This window comes from Trichechus manatus, unplaced genomic scaffold (assembly GCF_000243295.1).
Source record: "Trichechus manatus latirostris isolate Lorelei unplaced genomic scaffold, TriManLat1.0 scaffold00012, whole genome shotgun sequence".
In the NCBI taxonomy this organism is placed as follows: domain Eukaryota; kingdom Metazoa; phylum Chordata; class Mammalia; order Sirenia; family Trichechidae; genus Trichechus; species Trichechus manatus.
This window is the reverse complement of record NW_004443948.1, coordinates 15,459,132-15,476,763: the sequence shown is the minus strand read 5'-3', so window position 1 is coordinate 15,476,763 and position 17,632 is coordinate 15,459,132.

The following is a 17,632-nucleotide window of genomic DNA, read 5'->3' as shown; positions in this document are numbered from 1 at the left end:
TCCTGTAGATCAGGTCCTGCCTTACTAACACAACTGCCACCCATCCTCCCTCATTAACATCATAGAGGCAGGTTTACAACATACAGGAAAATCACCCAGTACCAGGAATCATGGCCTAGCCAAACTGATACACACATTTTTTGGGGGACATAATTCAAACCATGACATTCCACACTTTGGCCCCCAAAACATTACATCCTTGCAACATGGAAAACATATTCACCCCATCATATCATAGCAAAAGTCTTAACTCCAAGTCCAAAATCCAAAAATTCTTCTTCATCTGTGACATCTAGAATACAAGTTATCTGCTTCCAGAGGTACAATGGAGAACAGGCACAAACTAGACATTTCCAATACAAATGGGAGAAATTGCAGGGAAAGAAGGCATAACAGGCACCAAGCAAGTTAGCAGAACACATTACATTAGCCCTCAAGGCTTTGAAAATAATCCTCTGTTCTCTGAGACAATTTACACAATGTCCCTACCCTCCAGACTCTAGGTATTGGCCACAGTCTCTGGATTTTGAGTGGAGGCCCCTCTGCCCTGGGCTTCAGCTCCGCCTTCCAGGCCCACTGGGACAGCAGCGCTGCTCCCTTGGCTTTAGGCGCACCATTCTCCTAGTCCATCGGAGTGACAACTCCACCCTTAGAAACACCAGAGGCCATGGCTCCACCCTTTGAAACCCCTGAGGTCATGGCCATACCTTTTGAGGCTGAAACAGCTCTGCTTCTTGTATCCCTTGTCTCTTCAGCTTCTGCTTCCTATGGCCTCTCGGCCCTCGGGCCTCACACCCACTTCTGCCCCGCTGGGGCCAGTGTTCCAAAGCTCAGTAGCTCCACCGGTAAGTGTCCGGAGGCACCCCACTCCGCCAGGAAGCCTTCTGTGCACAGGCACTCAGCTCCCTAGCTCCGTGGGTCGGCAAGCCTAGCTCCACCGATAAGTGCCCAGAGGCACCCCACTCCGCCAGGAAGCCTCCGGCTCACAGGCATTCAGCTCTCTTGCTCCGTGGGTCGGCTCCAGCGCCATCTTTCAGCGGCCTCCTGGTTCTGCTGCTGTTGGTTCTCTGCTGCTGCTGCTTCTCTGCTGCTGTAGGTTCTCTGCTGCTGCTGGTCCTCTGTCACTGCCGGACGTCTATCCATTCACAATTTTAAAACCGCTTCCACATTTTAGAGCCACCCCGCTCTCTCGGTACCAAATTCTGTCTTAGTCATCTAGTGCTGCTACAACAGAAATACCACAAGTGGATGGTTTTAATGAAGAGAAGTTTATTTCCTCATAGTCAAAGTAGGCTAAAAGTCTAAATTCAGGGCATCAGCTCCAGGGGAAGGCTTTTTCTCTCTGTCGGCCTTCTCATCAATGTTCCCCTGGACTAGGAGCTTCTCGGCACAGGGACCCCAGTCCAAAGGACGCGCTCTGCTCCCAGCACTGCTTTCTTGATGGTATGAGGTCCCCCTGTCTTACTGCTCACTTCTGTCTTTTATATCTCAAGACATTGCCGCAGGACACAATCCAGTCCTGTAGATCAGGTCCTGCCTTACTAACACAACTGCCACCCATCCTCCCTCATTAACATCATAGAGGCAGGTTTACAACATACAGGAAAATCACGCAGTACCAGGAATCATGGCCTAGCCAAACTGATACACACATTTTTTGGGGGGACATAATTCAAACCATGACAGGAGAGAAAAACAAACGTAAACTGGGATTCTGCTAAAGATTACAAAGAAGAGGTTCAAAGAGCTCTGGATCAGGGAGATCAGAGAAAATATCCTTCAAGAAGTGACACTAATATAAGACTAGAAGGATTAATAGAAGGTAACAATAAATCAAAGAGCTAAGTGATATCCAGGCAGGAAGAACAGCACGTACAAAGTCATAGGGATCATGAAAAGAAAAAAAATGAACAAAATAACTGAATTGCTTGTGCTCATTGAAGGCAAGTATCTCCCACATTGTCTAGCAAAATCTAGGGCACATGCGAGGTACTCCATAATTTCTTCTAGATCAAAAAAGTAAAAGAAAAGATTAGAAAGCTATAGGTAATTATTCCTGATCTATTTTTAATATTTGCCTGTCAAGTGAATGAAGTTAGTTAAATCCTGTGCTAAGTATTAGACTTTCCCCTACACTTTTCTTATGCTGTTGACTTGTGAGGATGAATTGTTCACAATTTCTGTGATAGTTCATTAAATTGGTGGCCCCAAGGAATCTAGACTTCTGTTTTTTCCTCTCCCCATAAATCTGAGCTGGACCTGTGAATTGCTTTAACTACTAGAATGTGGTAGAAGCTACAATAAGCCAGTTCCAGGATTTAGCCTTAAGAAGAACTGACAGCTTCTACATTTGCATTCTTGGGAGTCTTGAGCTACCATGTCAGAAAACTGCCTCCCCTACTAGGGAGAGCACATGGAGAGAGGGTTGCCCTGAGATTACATGGAAGAGACCTGACAAATCCAATCACCGGCAAGCTGAGGCCCCAGATATACAATCCAAATCAAGCCCAAGATGAGGATTTGAGTAGAAGTACCTTATTTGGAAGGGGCTCCCAGGAGGTAGGATTCAGGAAATGGAGAAGTAAAACAAGGAAGAGAAAGAAACCCTTAAAAGATGCATTACTGAACAGGTTACTACTGAGGGCAACTGAGGCATGATCCCCCTGGGAACTCTGAGAGGCAGTGAAGAAGACATCTTAGAGTTACTCCATCCGTGGTGCAAAAATGAGTCATGTATCCACCAAATAAATCCTCATACATCATTGATTGCTGCTCCCAGAGGCATTAACTCCCTGGCACTTCCAGCTTGCCCTGAACAAGAGCCAAGTGTGCCGTGCACCAGAAACAACACCTCCAGGCACCATCACAGATGTTCAAAGTAAACAGCCTTTGGGCTCTGGAAGCGAGTACTGGATACAATATGGCAGAGCTCAAAGCATCTGCCATCACTGCACATGTAAGTCCTCAGGCCTGTTGAAATGTTGTTTCACTCCATTACCCTATCTCTAGCTTAACACCTACCACATACCACAGAGTACATACTAAAAATGTAGTATTAAATTTTTTTTATTTGCTTGCTTGTTATCTCTAGCAAAATGCTTTGTGTTGCATTCAATGGACTTGGTAAATATACAATATTGGATCACTGTGGTATGAAAACAAAAATGTTAGTTCTATCCCAAGAAAACCAATCAAGATTCCTTTATCCTTCCAGAACTAAAAATTATATTATACAGATCATTTTTACAAAACCAGCATTTTGTTGTTCAAAATGAGATGTATATTTGAATCATTGGGTAGAGATTGCTTACAGGAGAGTTTCTAAGAAATCTAGGATATTGACTGTACCTTACTTCCTTTGCAGGAGTCCTCTGAGAAAGCCAGTAGGTAATGTACTTGAGCAATTTGAATGGAAATGGTATACATTTAATAGAAACATTTCTGTTCTTCAATTCAGAGCTTTTAATAAAGGAACATATGTTCCAAAGAAACTTAGACATATTCAAAAAGAGGAAACCACTCATTCTTGAGAAGTTTGTATTAAAGTCAGAGAGCGGAAAAATTACTTTCAAAAGAACCAGATTGACAACCCAACATTTAAACACTTGCAGAATGAGACTCAGTTCAGTAGAGAGCTGTTAGGTTTCTTTGTCATTACATTCAGTATGTCCATATTCATCTCATCAGCTGTTTAAAAAAAAAAAAATGTGAGTGTCCACCAATGAGTGAGAGAGCAAGGGAGCCAATTGGTATCTGGATACAATTCTCCCTTGACCTCTTTTTGCTACATGAAGAAATGCAGCAAATTAAATTTCAAGTCAATTATCATGTTAATAAGGTGAAAAATGACTTGAAACTTCTCTTTCTAGGCTGAATTGCCAAATGTCTTGTCATAACTGCTAGGCTATTTGCAGCCCATACAGCCTAACTTTCACTCTTAAACTGAATATTTTAGTTACGTTGGGAAATATCTGTCATATACACGAACTATCACGAAGATAAAAGGAGCCCTGATGGCGCGGTGGTTAAGAGCTTGGCAGCTAACCAGAAGACTGTCAGTTCGAATCCATCAGCCACTCCTTGGAAACACTATGCGGCAGTTCTACTGTGTCCTATAGGGTTGCTATAAGTGGGAATCAAGTGGACGGCAATTTTTTTTTTTTTTTTTTTATCATGAAGATAAAAGGAGCCCTGGTGGCGCAGTGGTTAAGCGGTCTACTGCTAATCCAAAGGTTGTAGGATTGAACCCCTTAGCTGGCACCATGGGAGAAAAAGCCTGGTGCTCTGCTCCTGTAAAGATTTCAGTCTAGGAAACCCTATGGGGCAGTTCTACTCTGTCATATAGGGTCGCTATGAGTGGGAATCAACTGATGGCACACAACAACAGCATCGTGAAGATGGAGCAGGGAAGGGCAATGTTTCGTCTGTTGTACATAAAGTCGCCAGGAGTCGAAGGCAACTAATAACAACAGCTTTAGTTTAATAAACATGATATATTTATGGGACAGAGAATGGAAGAAGGTAGAGAGAAAAAATAGAGATAGATGGAGAGAGAGAGAGAGATCAGGGCATATGGAAGTTGATGTCTTCTTAACAGTGTCCCCTCCCTACTTATCTTTTAGTAGGAATTCATTGAATGGAGTGGCCAAAGACCATTTTTCTCAGAGGGCAGAGGGAAAAAAAGTGAAGGATCTGGATAATCCACAAACTAAGGGATTGAACTACTAGTAATTGCCGAAGTCATACACAATGTCTTAGAACTCCATTCATTTTTTATAAATGAATGGTAAATTTTCAAGAATTATGGGGCAAAAAGACCTATGGATATGTTGTGTTCATCTTTGTGTCAAAAACTACCCCAGTAACTTATCCCTGCATCACTTGGTTTAGTCAGGATGCTCCCTTCAGTGTGTTCTATAAATCTCTCCTTACACCTTTTCATCCTTTTTTACCTTTTCCTTTCCCTAGAGCAAATTGAGCAGAGCTGACTCTATTTTGTGGCTTGGAGCAGTACATTTCTCAGCATAAGTGCTATAGAAGTGAAAGCTGCTATCATTATTACTACTGATATTATTTCTACTATTACTACTAATGCTGTTAAAAGTCATCTGAGTTTATTATAAAACTGCAGATAAGAACTACTCAGGTTAGCATGCTTTCTTCCGATTAAATACTCTCTTTTCTCTAAATACTGCATGATCCACCACGTAAAAAATGATCAGTGGAGACAGGTACAGCACAGTTTAAAAGCCAGCTTCAATCCAGTTTTTCTTACTGGCCACCTGCATCAGAATCATCTGAGGAACTCCTTAATAATTTAACTTCCTCCAAGGAAGCAATTAGTTCAAAGGACTAACGGACTCCATGAACCCTAGCCTACCTGACTCTGAGACCAGAAAAACTAGATGATGCCCAGCTACCACTGACCACTCTGACTAGGATCACAACAGAGCATCCCAGACAGGGCAGGGAAAAATTGCAGAACAAAAAAATCAAATTCACAAAAAAGGCCAGAATGACTGGTCTGACAGAGACTGGAGAAGCCCTGATACTACGGCCCTAAGACTCCCTGTGACCTGGAAATGATGCCATTCCCAGAGACCACCTCCCAGCCAAGTAATAGACAAGCCCCTAAGATAAACAATAATACCCAAGAGGAACATACTCCTTAGAACAATTAATTATAGGAGAATCCAAAGGGCAATATTTGTCCAAAAGCATAGATGAGAAGGCAGGAAGCGGTAGAAAATCAGGGCTAAACAAAATGGGGAACCCAGGGCAGAAATGGGGAGAGTGCTGACACATTGTAGGGAATGAAACTAAGGTCATGAAATACTTTTTGTACAAACTATTGAATGGGAAACTAATTTGCTCTGTAAACTTTCACCTAATGCACAATAAATTAAAAAAAAGTATGTGTATTAAAAAAAAATCTTTTTTTAAAGGCAACAAGTAGATATGGAAATGCACTTGATGTTTGAAAAGAAAGCTGCTGAATACAGAATAGAATCGATACTGTAGTTACAAGACAGAAATAATATTTACATACCTGGACTAAGATGGGAAGAGAACAAAGACAATCCCTTTAATAAAGCAGGTGGCATTTTGGGTGATCATTTTTCCAATTTTTGGTATGAAAGCATGCAATAAAAATAACTTACAAGGTTAAAAAAAAAAAATTAACTTCCCAGGAGCCACACCAGACTAAATCAGAATCTCTAAGGAATGAGTCTTAGGAATCTTCATTTTAGATGAATTCTTCAGGTGTTTCTTATTCATTGGAAAATTTGAAACTTCTGCTGGCTTTTCTTTAAGGACTAGACATAAAGATTTGACCTTGTTTGCTGAAACTTTTAGTAGTGTGTTCACGTATCAGAAACGGCCACACGCTTCATATATATTTTAATATTTTTGCAAGAGTATTTCATACACGTTTAAAATGTTTTAAAGAAACAAAATCTAACTATGTAATTATAGGACGCAAAGGTAACTCTTAACATTCTATTTTTCCTCCCCGAGGGTTTATCTACATTTTTTAAAGAAATGAGATCATAATTATCTCATAGTTCTCTTAACCTCCTTTTTACTCAAATATGGTGCAAACATTTTCCAGTGTCATTAACTGTTCTCCTACATCATAATTTCTAAAAACTTCACGCCGTTCCATTAAAATTATATGCAGGCATTTCATCAATTCCATTGTTAGCCAGTTTGATCATTTCCAGTTCTTTTAGAAATATTTACAATACTGAGTTAACAACCTTATCAGATCCATTTGCTTTAAATCTATGAAAATATCAATAATATATTCTTTACAATTCCTCTTTACTATAGCAAGCTTTAGGTTGCTATCAAAAGAAGGCAAAGATATTTTTCTAAGTAACTGGTGAATAAAATGAACACATTTATGATGCAGTCCAAGCATATTACATCAATTTTATTTTAAAATAACTTCCTTGAAGTGTAATTGTCCAGTAAAGTGTTCATGAACAATTAAATAGAAAAACTCCACACTTTCAAAATTTAATAGAAAGAGAAAATTTTTTGACTTCAGACGCTACAGACATTTTAAATTGAAAGGGAAAGTAAGCATAGACAAGCATTGCTTTAGCAAAACTAGGCAAGTTAGATGAGACAGTAATAATTGGTTATATAGACATCATTTTTTCCACTTAAAGCCAAAGAGACCTTCAAAATCTTCCTCTTTGTTTTGTAAAATGATTTCTCAGACTGAAAGTTTTTAAAGTGGATCTTGGGATGAGCCACTTTCCGGAAGTTTCTCCGGTGCGTGAATATATATGGTAGCAAATTTGAACTAGACTAACAATTAATTTAATGCGAATGTGCTCGCTGAGTTTGTCTTGAGGGAGTAGGTCTCTGTACTTCAAATATAGAACCCTGGAATATCTTGCAACTAATAATGACTTTTAATATCAGGAAATGACCAGAACAGCAACTCTGTATGTGTGTGTGTGTGTGTGTGTGTGTGTGTGCATGTTCGTCTGTTCCTGTATGAACGTATGAGAATATACGTCTGAGAATATATGTCTGAGATAATGGTGTGCCAAAGACAGCCCACCACAGGCAAAATCATTACTTTAGTTCTCCTGGTTAAGAGTTCCTTTAAATAAAGAAGAGACTGCTGATTAACACCACTTTGCTGTTATACCAAATCTTGATCATTTAGTTCATCTATTTATGATGGAAGTAATTGTTATTCAACTGTGGTTACATAGCTAATGCCTTTGTAATCCTTATAAACTTCTGATTTTAAATCATTTATATTCAACCATTTAAATATTGCATTTAACTCGGATTTTTAATCAGTCCTTCCAAACATTACTAAGGAGAGGTGCTTAGACTTGTTGGAACCAACTGAAACTTTCTTTTAGCTGGCTCTCATTACATACTTATTCTAAACCAGACATAACATATATTATTTCACATATTCTATACAATAGCTCTAAAAGGTACACTTAATTACCTCCCACTTTTCAGATGAGAAACTAATCTTCAGATTAGTTAAAATGCCTAGGGTTATACAGGAAGTAAGGAGCCCTGGTGGTGCAACAGTTAAGCACTCAGCTGCTAACTGAAAGGTTGGCAGTTCAAACCCACCCATCACCTCCATGGGAAAAGACCTGGTGATCTGCTCCCGTGAAAATTACAGCCTGGAAAACCCTATGGGACAGTTCTCCTCTGTCTCATTGGTCTCTATGCGTCAAAAATCGACTAGATGGCACCCAACAACAGCATGTAGGTAGTAACTGGTGGAATCACTAATGAATGCAAGTCTAAACCACTATATTCTTTTCCATTATCAGCAACCTGTTTCTCAGGGCAAACGATAGCTTTGATAGAATAGGTTCCATAAAAGGGATATATTCTTACAAAAGTAACTTATAAATTTATAAGAACAATGGAAATATAAAGTATTATTTAAGTACATCTTCGAGTGATTTCTATAAATGATATACATGTTCCACTGAATTATTTTTCTTATAAACTATATCCAAAAATGGAAATGAGAAAAGATCAAAAGTACATGAATCAAATTGCAGTTCTATTTTCCCTTCTCCTCCCAGTGGATCATTTTGCAGGCCCTACATGGTAGACCACTAGGATATAGTCTTTAGCATTCACAGTAAACTGTCAGTCCGGAAAGATCTACTAATCATGGGTGAATGTAAACATATATTTCACTACTGAAATTTGCCGCACTGCATTTGTAAATATGGGTCTAATTACGTTTGTATATTTTGTAGAACTCTCTTAACTAGATTTGATTGAACTGATTTGATGGGTTTCCTAGAGCTGCTTAATGCTCGTGGCTGGTTGACAATTCTCTAGATACAATCCCCACAGGTTGAATTGTATACTTATCAAAAATCTGTTCTGATTGTCCAAAATAAGGTTTTACTCTTGTGCATTATGCTGTGATAAAACCTTTATATTGTACATCGGGTCAGTGAAACTAAATTAGGGGAATGATACATAAGATACTTACACTGAAAATAGTCTTTAAATACTTGCTCAGTATTATTAGGTTGCTCGTAAAGGAATCATTAATAAAAGTTTTAGAAAGGTTGAGTTTATCACATACATTGGAGATTCACAACAAGTAAATATTCCATCAGCTTACACTGCTGCAAGTATAGAGATAGAAAAATGTTTCAGACCCTGGAATAAAGAAGCAATGAACAGCTTTATACTATATTAAGTACCAAAGTAAAGTTGAAGGGCCTGCAAATCAAAAAAGTCATTTATTAACATAATCTTCAATTTCATGAACATTGTTTCTGTTGTAATGTCAGGTAATAGAAACACCCAGTGTATCAGAATGTTTAAAAAAAGAATAGTCTCTTTTCAGGTATTCTTAGTTTTGAGGTTATTTATTTATTTCCATGCTGATAGATATGGGAGATTAGATAACTAAGCAGAGAAGATTTTAGAAAAATTGCCCAAGAAAGTAGGTGTTTAAAATGAAGTTCAAATGATTGATTGAAAGAATGACCAACCTCAGAAAAATATGATCTTCATGCAATCCATCCTGTTAAATTATTTTTATATTAGCTCTAAATGGATAATTGAATTTTAGGTTTTCCAAATAATTTCTATCCATAAAACACAACCAGTTTTTTAATTAGAAGAATTTATTTTTATTCTTAACATATCATTTCAAATTTTCAGTGAAAGATTTTAAATCTGGCAGAAAAAAATACGACAAAAATTTGAACATAATGGCTTTATGATGGAATTATTTAACCTTTAAAGATTACTGAACGTTAATGCTAAAGTTTCTTGTGTTTAACGTTAAAAGTTATCCTGGCAATGGATGTTTGAAAATAGTATGAAAACTAAAAAATTAAATCATTTTTAAATGCTTACGTTTAAAATGCATCTTTATTTCCAGCATTTAAAAAAAAAAAAAATTTAGATAAAGCTATTTTAAAAAAAAAGTATTGGAGCACTTTTATTAGAGATAAGTTTTTAAAAAGTCATAAAACACTTGTTATATCATTCTTATTGGGTGAGGTTGTGCTGTGGTAAAAACTAAACACAAAATTTGAGCGACTTAAGGTCACAAAGATTTATTTACCTCTATTGCAAAGTCCATGGTGGCCCCAGGTGTTTTTCCAGGGACACTGTTCTCCATGTGGCCACTCAGGTTTCCAGGCTACTTTGGTGGCCTTGTAGCACTGGAGCAATGGGGGGAATCACAGAAAGCTTTTCAATGCTTCAGCCTGAAAGTGACATGTGGCACTTGCCCACAGAGCCCATTAGGCCTAACTAGTCACATGACATCTTCCAGTTGCAAAGGGGGCTGAGAAATGGGGTCTTCTTATACCCACAAGGGGAGGAAATGTTAGTGAATATTAGTAATGTCTACTCACACGCACACAAAAATTACATTATTGGTTCTTGATTCTGCAGTAGGTTAACAGGAACATATCACTTCTTTTGATATTCTTTAAAAAATAAAAGCACCATAAGTGTCTGCCACTATATGCCACTGGTCCACGGTTGTGTAATGTATTTTAAAAATTATATAGACCTTACTAGTATTTCTTTGAAAATCATGAAAAATAAAAATAAAACTATGACCTAAAGAAGACATTGATTGCCCCTTTCCTAGAAAAAATTTTATCATAGCTGTTCAGTCATTAATTTCCAATAATATTCCGCATTTGCTATCTGAGAAATTTATAAATGTAGCAGATTTCATCAAATCATGACCTAAGGTGTTGTCCTTGGTTTTATATGAATTTTTGTTGGGCATAACCAGTGGCTATTTCTCTGCCAGCAGTGGCTTCAGGTAAGTGGTGAATATTGATGGGATCTTCTACTCTGTAAAGAGTTTATAATTCCATTAAGCACTTTGAAGGCAGGGAAAGACACTTCACAAATCTGTAAGTGATTATAATAACCGTAAGTGTTTGGGCTTTCTGAATTGTTAGCTTCAGTCTGCATTACTCAGAAGTCAAAATAACAATGGCAGAGAGAGACACATGCATGACTAAGCAAATTATTTTTAACAGGTAATAAGATGTGAGAACGAGTAGAGGGAAGATGAGACAGGGAATGGTTAAAAAACTGAAAAGAGCTGCTCTCAGCTGCAAGAAAGTTGTAATATAATCAGCAAAAAAGAGGAAGCCCTCCTTAATTTTCCTTTGAGAAGTCATATTTAAATTATTCCTCCTTCTTTTTGATAGATTTGTGTTGATGTAGTTAAAGACCAAAGTTATTTAGAAGGAAGAAGGTGATATTCTGATTGAATTCTGAAGTACATATCTGATAGCCTAAATCATAATAGAGGGTCCCAGACAGAGCTGCAGATGAATGTAGAACAAAATTCTAACACACAAAAAAAAGACCAGCCTTACTGGTCTGACAGAAACTGGAGAAACCCCGAGAGTATGGCCCCCAGACACCCTTTTAACTCAGCACTGAAGTCGCTCCCAAGGTTCACCCTTCAGCCAAAGATTAGACAGGCCCATAAAACAAAATGAGACTAAATGGACACACCAATCCAGAGGCAAGGACAAGAAGGCAGGAGGGGACAGGAAAGCTGATAATGGGGAACCCGAGGTCGAGAAGGGAGGAATGTTGACTTGTCGTGGGGGTTGGCAACCAATGTCACAAAACAATATGTGTATTAATTGTTTAATAAGAAATAATTCACTCTGTAAACTTCCATCTAAAGCACAATAAAAAAACAAACAAACCTGTTGCCTTTGAGTCAATTCCTATTCCTGGCGACCCCTTGGTTACAGGGTAGAACCGCCCCATAAGGTTTTCTTGGCTGTACTCTAACCATAAGGTTGGTGGTTTGAACCCACCAAGGGCTGCATTGGAGAAAACCTGGCGATCTGCTTTGGTAAAGATTACAGCCAGGAAAACCTATGGGGGCCATTCTGCTCTGTCACATGGGGTTGCTATGAGTTGGAATTGACTTGATAGCACCTAACCACCACACCAACAATTTTACAGAGGCAATTTGCTAGGCCTTTCTTACACAGAGCTGCTGGGTTGTTTGAACCCAGACATCCTTCCAGTTAGTAGCTGAGCACGTAATTGTTTGTGCCACCCAGGAACCCCAGACAGGCAATTAGGCACCTTTACATTTGCTAATACAGAAGGTTAATATCATCATCCTCTAACAAAATAAACTTGTATTTTGTAACATCTGCTTTAGGAATCAGGACTTAATAAGGTGCCTGGCAGTCAATTAAAGCTTGATGACTGAACAGAAAAGAGCTCCTATTCTACTCTGAATGAATATTTTAATATATCAATAGATTATATGAATTGACTCCACTAATTTGCAGACAAGGAAAGGAGACCCAGAGAAATAAAGACACACACACGGAGCTGCAGAGCCCTTGCATACATGTGTACCTATCTGCTGTAATCTGGGCCAGGGCCCATTTCTCTGCATTTATGTATGGATGTTTGTTTCTCCAAAGACACTAAAAGGTGATGCCAAAGAGAGGTCTTCCAGTAAATTTGTTTTTTTCTTATTCATCTCTTCATTTATTCTCACATTCATTCATTCATTCAAGAAACATTTACTGAGCACATAATGGACCAAATTCTGGGGATCTAAATCTATCGAATTAATTGGCATTGCTTTCAAGAGATAAAAAGAAATACAAAAGCATATATGTGGCGTGAACTATAAAGTCGAAAAGAATATGGATGAGTCTTTAGTTTTGCAAAAGTTGTTCAGCCAAAGCTTAATACAGAAAAGAATCTTGAAGCGAAGGTGTAAGGAATGGAATTGTTAAGGAATGGAAGGAGACCCTTGCCAGAGAAAGCATCATTAGCAGAGGGGAGGTGTGTGTGCTCAGAATATGTGGGAGTTGAGACATCCGTGGAGTCCCTGGGTGGTGCAAATAGTTAATGTGCTTGGCTGCTAACCAAAAGGTTGGAGGTTCGAGTCTATCCAGTGGCACCTAAAAAGAAAGGCCTGGCACTGAATGAGTCAGAATCAACTGATGACAACTGGTTTGGTTTTTTGGTACTAGATGTAAGCTTTGTGAGTTTGAAAGGTGGGCAGAGGTCAGAAGACGGCTTAGATCAAGTTTGAATGCTAGTTCTGTCCTTTACTGACTGCTGGATTTGGGCAACTATTTAAACCTGTCTAAGCCTCAATCTCCTCATTGTAAAACGGGATCATCTCTCCTACCAAATGCAGTTCATTGTGATGATTTAATTAAATAAAATTATAAAGCCTTTAGTACAGTGACTTACACTGGAAAATACACATTAAATAATTTTTTTAAAGATTGAAAAAGGCTTTTTATCACTTTGACTAGAGAAGATCGACATTTTAGCAAATTACCCAAAATGTATAAATACTATGGTTGTATATGTTGTATGTGTATAAATACATATGGATCTAGTACATATTTATGTGTTCAAGTAATTTATGAAAAAGGAAAAAAAAAAACTTTTGACCTTCCAGAAATCATTTTAATGTAACTTTACCTCCAGCTTAAACACCACCTTAAAAAAATAGTCTGAGAATCTAATATTTATCTCGGACAAAATGTGCTCAAAAGAATATTAGTTATTTTAGCTTGGTAAGATATTAATGATTGGTACGGAAAGAAAAAAAAGTTTTGTGGTCAAATATTTTAGGGAAACCTGTGTAAAATAAAGTTTAAAAGTTTTCTTTACTGTCTAACTTATTGCATCCTTTAAGAAAGAAATAGGTAATATTTCACAAGTTTATTTCAGTTTCACCATGGAACCCTTTTTATTGTCAAATATCTCATGTCATTATTCTTTGCTCATACTTTGAAAAACAAGGCCTTACACATTTAGTCATGTCCAGCCTTGTCACTTTCCAAGAAGGAAACTAGAATTTATCTGGCCCTGAGCTAGGTACCTTATAGGTTTTGTTTTATTCAGTATATTTTCACATGTAGAGCATTAGATAGTGCAAAAATTAACCAATCATGTTGTTGTGTGCCGCTGAGTTCATTTGGACTCATAGCGACCCTGTTTAACAGAGAATAGCTTCCCTATAGGGTTTCCTAGGCTGTAAATCTTTACGGGAGCAGATTGCCAGGTCTTTTTTCCCTGTGGAACGGCTGGTGGGTTAGAACCTCCAACATTTCGGTTAGCAGCTGAGGGTTTAACCATTGTGCCACCAGGGCTTTTTCACATGTATAGCATTAATCAATTTCCATTGAGTCAATTCTAACTCATTAGATAGTACAAAAATTAAACAACCACAGGACATTGAAATATTTGGTTTTCAGTCTTCAGTTTATATTTGTTGGTTTTTCATTTGGTGTTATCCATTCAGTTAAAGCCATCATTTTCTCTCTTCTTCATTTTGACCCTAAATGAACAAAAGAAAAACAGTAATTTGTATTTTCATTTGGTTTTCATTCCAATTCCTGAAACCTAACATATAGTTAGGACCCTGGTGCTGCAGTGGTTAAGAACTCAGGCTGTTAACATATAGTTACCAAACCAACAAGCTGCTTTCCCTCAAGTAACCACCCTACAGGACAGAGTAAAAGTGCCCCATAGGGTTTCCAAGGAGCTGCTAGTGGATTGAACTGCCAACCTTTTGGGTAGCAGCTGAGCTCTTTAACCACTGTGCCACCAGAGCCCCAACATATAGTTAGTAATCAAATATAGATAGATAGATAGATAGACAGATATTTGTCTATTGGTTTACTCATTCCAAAACTTAGAAATTAGAAAAAGTTTGTTATCTTTCCTCTACAGTAATCCTAGTAAATATTATGCAGTATTATAATCCTATAAGGAGATTTAAAAAGCCTGCGCTTCTGTTGACCACTTCTCTTTTTCATTCACACTCATTTCAGAGGAAAAAAAATGAGAAAAAGCATGAGGCAAGCACATAGACAGGAACAATCTAATTCTAATATGCTAGTGTTCATGTCAACTCATAAATTCATTAAGAAAATGAATATTGGTTTTTATTTGTCTGCATGCCATGCCTGGCTGTGGTGGTGTACATTGTACCACTGCTGTTTTGCATTGATTGCTGACAGCAACATCATTCATTATGCAAGTGAAGAATAACATCCCAGAGACATAAATTTTTCAGTTTGACTCTATGAATATACAAAAGGCTGGAATTTCTTTGTACTGGTAATCAGACAATAACTTTCTCATTACCATGTTTAAAGTACATACCAGTTATAAGCATTTGTAGCACATTGATGGTTATCAATGCCTTCTTCTGAAGTTTAGCTGTCAAAAAATGTGTGATTCAGTAAATGGACTAGTACCTAACAGTAGGCATTACAGTCTTGCCAACTGTAATGTTAGAATTCTTTTACTATTGTTCTTGTGACGGATAAATGTTGCATCTGCAAAGAATATCAACATCCAGTTAAACTGGTGGCACAGTAGTTAAGAGTTCGGCTGCTGACCAAAAGGTCAGCAGTTCAAATACACCAGCTGCTCTTTGGAAACTATATCGGGCAGTTCTACTCTGTTCTATGAGGTCACTATGAGTTGGAATCGACTCAGTTGCGACGAGTAACGGGTATGTAGTTACTCAGTCTGTTTCTGATAAACTCTGGTAGAAATTTAGTGATATTGTTCTTCTGTTCATGTTTTCCTATTGTTCTAATTACATTATTAATCATGGTTCATTGCAGTTGTATATGAATTATAACCATTGTTTTAAACAGCAGATATCCCAACCAGACTTAACAACTAATTAACACACTGAGAGAATGATGCATCAAAGATGAAATAAAAGTATATCAGAAGATACTTGACTGCTGTAACTCAGAACCGTGGAACAGCTCTCTTGAGAATACATTTTTAAAGACAGTCATCAGATTTTGTAGTTGCCAAAATGCATGTCAAGTTAAAATGCATTTTCATAGAGCTTTAAAGGAGGTTGTAGTTTTACTGAGTTATGACATAATCTTGAACAACTCAAACGTTGTTGTTAGATGTAGTTGAGTTGATTTTTGAGTGAAAGAGACCCCATGTGACAAAACAGAGCTGTCCCATAGGGTTTTCTAGGCTGTAATCTTTCAGGCAGCAGGTTGTCAGATCTCTCTCCTGCAGAACCCTTGGGTGAGTTCTGAGCCACTATATGGGTTTGAACTACCAACCTTTCTGTTAGCAGCCAAGCACTTAACTTTTGTGCCACCAAGGCTCCTTGAATAACCACGTTAAAACAGGGATGGTGCTCTATAAGTAGTTGATTCCAACCAAAATCAAACCAAACTCATTGACTTCAAGTTGATTCCAACACATAGCGAACCTATAGGACAGAGCAGAAAGCCCCATAAGGTTCCAAGGAGTGGTTGATGGATTTGAGCTGCTGACATTTTGGTTAGCAGCCAAGCTCTTAACCACTGCACCAAAAGTGAAAGTTATCTTTTATCAGAGGTCAAATTTTCTAGATATTCCTAAAGCTCTGCCTAACTCTATTACCTTCCACACATTAATATGTTTCTTTTTCTGCCCACTCTTCTTCTTTTGTTTGTTTGTTGTCTGGTTTGGGGTGCTTTACTTTTCAGATATTTAGGTTACGACGTGATATAAAGGAAAAAAAGTTTTAAACAAATATTCCTCTTAATACAATATAGATAAAATTTTACCCACTCTACTTATTCCAGTGTTATTTAGATAACATTTTAAAAACCTTCATCAAATAGAAAGATACAGGACAAAAAGTATTTGTTAAAGTACATCCATCTATCTATCCATCTATGTATCTATCCGTCTATCACTCAGCTGTTTAAAAGCACTGAATTTATATGGAACCATTTTGAAAACAGTAGTATATTGGCTTACAGCTTTTCCTATAGGAGTTACAGGAACCTCTACAGACTTCATTCACTTTTAATATTCACGTTATATTACAATAAGTAACAAATTGATATTCACTGCCTATAAAAGATTACTAACATAATATGACTTACCTACATAGGATCGATCTTTAGGAGCAGCTATAAATAATCAGCATTATTGGAATTCATCCTATGGTTAATAAACAAAAGGATAACTAATAAAAAATAAGGGAAAGTGCCACCCGGTGCCCACTGAATAGTCTTAAAGCCATTTCTTAAAGGCATTATCTTAAAGGCATTTCTATCAACCATTGTTATCAAAGGATAAATTAATTTCTGTTTTCCTATCTGTAACACGACAATAATACTAACTCCTCTAGAAAGTTTGGCTTATTAAACAATTTAAAAACAAGATGGTACACAAACTATTCTGTAACCTGAGATAACTATATGAACATAAGAATATTGTTAATGATAAGAATGACAGAAGTTTGGAAAGGGTATCTATACTGTTTTCTTAACAAAAGAGAATTGTTCTCCATTTTCCATTTTTCCGAACTACATTTATACTTATTTTTTTGTGAAAGTGCTTTATAAATAGCGAGGCATTATACTGATGTTATATATTTGTGAAAAATACTAACAGCTTTGTGCCAATGCTGGAATGGATAATTTCTCCCAAGACTTAACTTAGCAAAGTGAACTAAAACAAAACAAAGCAAACAGGAAACCTGAATAAACCTATAAAGAAAGAAAGACTCAGTAGTCAAAATCTACCCCTCACCAAAATATTAACCCAAATGATTTGATAGGAAATTCTAACAAAA